Raw genomic sequence first — 5,825 nt, 5'->3', positions numbered from 1 at the left:
CATGATCGCGAGCTGTGCGCGCGAAGATTTCGCAATGACTTGATCGTGATTCAGTGGAAAGGAATGGATTAGTTTAAAAGTTCTTTGACCCATAAAAAATTGATTAATTTAGCCAGTTCGTGCAGATATTTTGATAACTAGCCACAACTTTAACTCTAACCCTAAACCACAACCCTAACCCTATCCCTAACCTTAAACCGATATAAGCCTAACCATGATGACCCTAGCCTCAAATACCCCGTGGATATAACTTCCCCTGGGCACTGGTATCATTGGTTGGGGCCTGGGCCCGGTGGCGTCTTATTTTTTCGTACCACGGCGAGGCCGGATTCCTGTTTTATCATGAATATTCATTAGGCAGGGTCGGGGAAAGTCTCGATTCTCTTAAATATTCATATCGAGGTGGGAATGCACGACGCGCGCTATACTCGCACAAAGTGAGAAGATTTAGTTCACGGAGAATGCATATGGGTGAGTAATTGATTGAAATATCAGTAGATTAAGAGAATTTAGTCATTAATTTGAAAAAGCTGTAATTCGTGATCTACTGTAATTTCTTTACATTTTGAGACTGTTCTCAACAGATTTGTGAGGAAAAGGCTAGGAAAATATTTCTCTTGAAATTGCACTTTGATTTTCATCGTCGTGAAGTAGTTTGACTGCGCTTTGCCTTCATGTCACCCTTTAGAGCCCCGGGGTTCCGGCAGGCCCACGTTGGGGAATTTCGGTGCTCATCTGCATCAAGATAAAACTTTCTGATCAGGTTTTATTCCAAATTTGATCGTCATCGTGAATCTAATTCACCAATGTTACACCTTAAAATAATCTATGAAGTATGATTTCTTTAATAATCCAAGAGGGTTAATTCTTGTTTATATCTTTAGTAGATGTCGACTCTATTGGCTATACTAGTATTACTAAGACTAAGTGCTATCCGTTCGCTCAGTTGCATCATTGGTGCGTGTCAACTTTTAGACCAAAATTGTTTGTGACCATGGATAATCAAACGGCTCCAAACCATATTTCATTTAGACGTAAACCTGGAACTTATTAATAAAAATATTCAAAAACAAACAAACTAGACCTAGGATTCATTTATTTAATGTTCAGATGTTGTGTGTGTCCAGTGTGCTTGTCAAGTTGTCATAACTTTTCTAGATCTAGACCTATATTAAAGATTTTTTCTTCTCCAAAGTGTGCAGTTCATTTGATAAATCTATTTTTTGTTGGACGTTGTATAAGAGAAGAACCCTAGGGTAGTCGACAATTATGTTTACTTATACGCAGAGGCGGTGGAGCCTTTGGGCGGAGCAACTTCCAAAGTGGGGGGGGGGGGGGGGCACCAACAAAAAGGGCACTTTCTTGAAAAAAGGGCACCTTCAGAGGGAAAATATACCATTTTTTTGACATTGGTATATACCCCTATTTTGTGATTACATTATCAGGGATGATTTCAATATTTGTTTCTCTTAATACAGCATTTAAGATATTGCTTAAGTATCATATTTTGCAGTTTTTGGCTTGCAGTGCGAAAAATTACATCTTATAAAGAGGAAAACCCAATCCTGATGGGGTTATATAAGCACAATCTCATAACGGAAGACTGAATAGATCTGTGATAAGTTACATAATTATAACATCTATAACGATGGGCAAGCGTAGCGAGCGAGCTTTGTGGGAAATTGCTTTTAGTCGCTTGAAATTAGGGACACGTTTAATGATGAGAGGAAAAGGGGACACTTATCGAAAGGGTTAAGACACTTATCAGAAAAGAAAAGAAGCATGTGTCAAAGTACAAAGGCTAATTATCAGAGGTGAAAATGGGGCACTTCTTACACCTAAACAAAGAGGCATGCACCAGGGATGATAAGAACATGGGCATTTGTCGACGGAAAAGAGGCACCCATCAGATTTTGATAGGGGGCATTTATAAGCAGTGAAAAGGGGCATTTATGAAAAAGGGATAGGTTCTTTACAAGAAAGGAAATAGGGTACATATCATTGTTAAAAGGGTAATGAGAAGGGGAAGTGGCTCTTATTAAAAAGAAAAAGTGGCACATGTTTAAATAAACGGGGCACTTATCAAAGACGAAAAGTGGTACCGGTAATTATGATAAGGGGTAAGGGTGCTTATAAGGAAAAAAGGCTTTATATAGGAAGGAAAAGGAGGACATGTCAAAATAAAAGGGGCATTTATAAGAGATGAAAAGAGTACTGACTAGGAGGGGAAGGGGTGCTTGTCAAATTAAAACAAGTATCTCTCAGAAGTGAATAGGGTCATTTACAAGAGATGAAAAGGGGCACTTAAGAGAATGAAAAGGAACTATTTTCACAGATGAAAAGGGGCATTTATGAGAAGGGAAAGGGCCTATTTTTAAATGGGGGCACTTATAAGAAAAAGGGGCACTTATTAAAAATGAAAGGGAGCACATGTGAAGGTATAAGGTGCGCTTATCCAAGTTAAAAGGGGTAGTTATTAAAAGGGGAAGGGGCACTTTAAAAACTTAATAGGGGCACTTGTCAGAGTAAAAGGGGCACTTTCCTATGTAAAAAGGGGCACTTTTCCTATGAAAACAGGGGCACTTTTAGGGTACTTGACCAAATGGGAGGGCACTCTGCCCCCCCCCCCCCCTCTCGGAGCGCCGCCTCTGCTTATATGGTATGTAGTCCACCTCTTCTTGTTATAATAAACTAATTCTACTTAGTACTGCTTCGTGTTCATAGGCCATAGAAACCACTGTTTGATGCACAAGTTAAATCTTCCATTTAGTTTTACTTTGTACTGTGGTTCATTAAATAGGAATGTTGATTTCCACACCATATTAAAATTAAGGCCAACCATGACAAAAAAAAGGGATGCCTTGATTGTCGTATTGATTTTCTTCTTCTTTTTGTTCCAAAAGATTGAAACTGAAGAGCTGGAAGGAGGACATTACAACATCTCTTATATTTGCAAGATGAAGCAGAAAGTCCCATGCAGGTACAGTTATCAGGTTATTTAGCACACACATATTAAACGACCACCTATTAATTCACTCAAAAGGAAATGGAACTAAGTTGACATTACAAGCATATATAGTGGAGGGTATATTTTATTCTCGTTCTGCACCTAGTATACAAATATTGATGTCTTTTCTTTCTATGTTTACAAAGGAAAATTTGTCCTTATTTACAGGAGGTCCTGTGTTTAGAAGAGCCATATCAAATGCACATTGTAAGCACTACATGTAGGGTATACACAGGACCCCTCATTTTTTTTTTTTGTAAGGGGTACTTTCACTTCTTGAGCAATGAAGATGAAGAAGAACACAAAATAAGATTGATAAAAGTCTGTTTATAGGATGTATTATGGTTGATATGTATCCATCAGTATCAGTTTTTAATTGAAGTACATGTACCTACTTTGTTTTCTCTCATGTAGGATGATGCCTCTCTACAGTGGATGATGAAGGCATTCTGGTTTGCAAACTCAGGAGAGGAACAAAGAACAGATGTTGACGGGATCCTATCTAGAGATGCGGGCCTACTACACTTCATACGAGCAAGTGTGCTAATATACATGAAGGTACCCCCAATAAATTTTTGTGGAACAAATGTCATGGAGAAAATTATAGATCTGAAACAGATATTTTTCATTGTCAGTTGACTTGTAAAAGAATAATTGACTTAATATCACAATTGTAATTTAGATTAAAAATTAAATGTCAATATAGATAAAATATAAGTCTACATTACGTATGTTTCAGTAGCATTATTTCCAGTACATTCGCTGGTCAAAGTTGTTTGGTCATTTTATGTCCCATACTTAACCGAGTATTATTCAATTACCGGTATGAGCACGAGTTGTATTACATTGTATTACTTATTTCATACCTTGTCTGATCCGAGCTCCAGCAGGCCTATCGTCTTAATGGGATCATCAGTAATAATTTAAGATGCGGTCAGTATTTAAACTAGTCTTGTACAAAAAATAGTTTAGGTTTGCCCACTAGAACCCCAAGTGAATTTCAGTCCTTCCTTTTTCTGAGCAGGTATCAGGGTGTATGTTATTAGTCATTGTTGATTTTGTTATATCTTATTTCATTTTTCCATTCAACAGACTTGGGTTATATTTTTTTCTGAAAACTAGGCTACAACTTTAGTGATGGATGCAGAAGGTATCTACACGAAACTACGTCTTAAAGATGCCACCCTCATATAATGAAAGAGGACAATAGAGATGGGTTTAAACTGGAATATTTACATGATATTTATTTGTTATTTGTATTATATGTTTGTAGAATACTACATTCAATAAAGCTAATGAAGTTTATCATCTTGTCGACTTTCAAATTATTAAAGATAACTAATCCTCAACGAATAAACATTAAAATTCTAACAATGTCAACTACCATCTTATAGGATGAAACTGAGGACTGGGCAGAAAGATTCTCTTTAAAATTTGATTGATAAAGGTCTATCAGTCTATATCAAAGATTGAATTAATCAATGATATTTTGATTATAATTATACATGTTAAAATTCATTTACCTCTATGGACTTCTGTATGGGAAGTTTTGTAGATTATGAAATTATTGCTACTTCAAGTATTGTATGTAAGAAGGTTTGAAAGACAACACTCTAAATGCATTAAATATGGAAACTGCTAATCCTCATTGCCTTTCGTATCCAAACTGGTAGCTTTCATAGAATCATGTTTCGATGCTTCCCAACTAAAGAAAACAGGGAGTGGGGGGGGGGGGGGGGGGCTTGCTATCCTCTTATCTTATCCTCTGTACAAATATGATTATATGTTTATATTAGAAGGATTTAGAAAGTGAAATTTTGAATTATAGCATTACTGTTGGTAGAAGTAATGGCAGTGTCGGGAGGGGGGGGGGGGTTCCTGGTGAAATTTACGGTATGCCAATGTCAAATTAATAAAAAAGAGAAAACTATTCTTAATAATAAAAATTATACAGTACATGGGCCTCCTAACAAAAACCCTGGTACCACTGTTGTGTTTTGAGTGTGTTTTTTTTTTTTGGAGGGGGGGGGGGGGGGGGGGGGGCTGGCAAACCAATTACAAATTTCCAGTGTTAAATTCAAATTTTTTCTTTAACAAAATTATGTCAATATATTGTAATTAAACAATGTTTCACTTTCCTTTTTTTCAAGTTAGGTATTTGAATAAAATGATTAACATACTTTCCGGTTTCTCTGGCCTCTACATTAAAAATGTTCTACTTCTAGCAAAGCTCCTGGAAAGGCTGCAAAAAGGGAGAGTGAAGAGAATGAAATTGAAATGTGGACAGTAATGGAGTGAATATGGAATGGTTGATGGTAGTTGATAACGAGTGAATGCAAATGAGTGGCAACAAGTACGACTGAAAGTGAGACAGAAAGGAATTGCAACAGGTTGCTCAGTCAAGAGAACAAACCTTTGCAGAAGATAGTTTTTGAAAGACAGAGAAAGAGAGAAAAGGGGAATTATAAAAAAAGGAAAAGGGGGCATGTGTCAAAGGGGCATTTATGAGAAAGGGTTGGGGTTGGGGCTCCTATTAAACAGGGAAAGGGGCACATATCAAAAGGTAAAAGGGCACTTGTTAGAAAGTTTAAGGGGACGCGTGTCAAAGTTAAAAAAAATGAAAGGGCTTTTATCAGATATCACAAGGGGCACTTATGAAAATGGAACAGTGGCACTTATTATGAAGTTAAAGGGGCATTTGTTGAAGAAAAAGGGGCACCTGTCAGATTTGAATAGTGGTTAATTACCGCCAGGGCCGTAGCCAGAGTTTGGGGGGGGGGGGGGCATATACATGTAATTGATCGACGTCCTGGGGAGG

At 37.3% G+C, this 5,825-nt stretch overlaps 1 long non-coding RNA gene across 2 annotated transcripts; it reads left to right on the top strand.

Annotated features, from left to right (window-relative positions):
* The first annotated feature begins 305 nt into the window (after nucleotides 1-305).
* LOC105438178 lies at nucleotides 306-4,157 on the top strand. 2 transcript variants are annotated; one of them, XR_004062533.1, is made up of 4 exons: nucleotides 306-471; nucleotides 2,904-2,980; nucleotides 3,422-3,565; nucleotides 4,100-4,157. It is a non-coding gene; the product is annotated as an uncharacterized LOC105438178 (long non-coding RNA). The 2 variants fall into 2 exon arrangements; XR_004062532.1 differs by lacking the exon at nucleotides 4,100-4,157 and having other exon boundaries at nucleotides 3,422-4,065.
* The last annotated feature ends 1,668 nt before the right edge of the window (nucleotides 4,158-5,825 follow it).

This window comes from Strongylocentrotus purpuratus, unplaced genomic scaffold (genome assembly GCF_000002235.5).
Source record: "Strongylocentrotus purpuratus isolate Spur 01 unplaced genomic scaffold, Spur_5.0 spur5_scaffold_9, whole genome shotgun sequence".
Lineage (NCBI taxonomy): Eukaryota > Metazoa > Echinodermata > Echinoidea > Camarodonta > Strongylocentrotidae > Strongylocentrotus > Strongylocentrotus purpuratus.
This window is presented reverse-complemented; position numbering and strand designations above follow the sequence as displayed.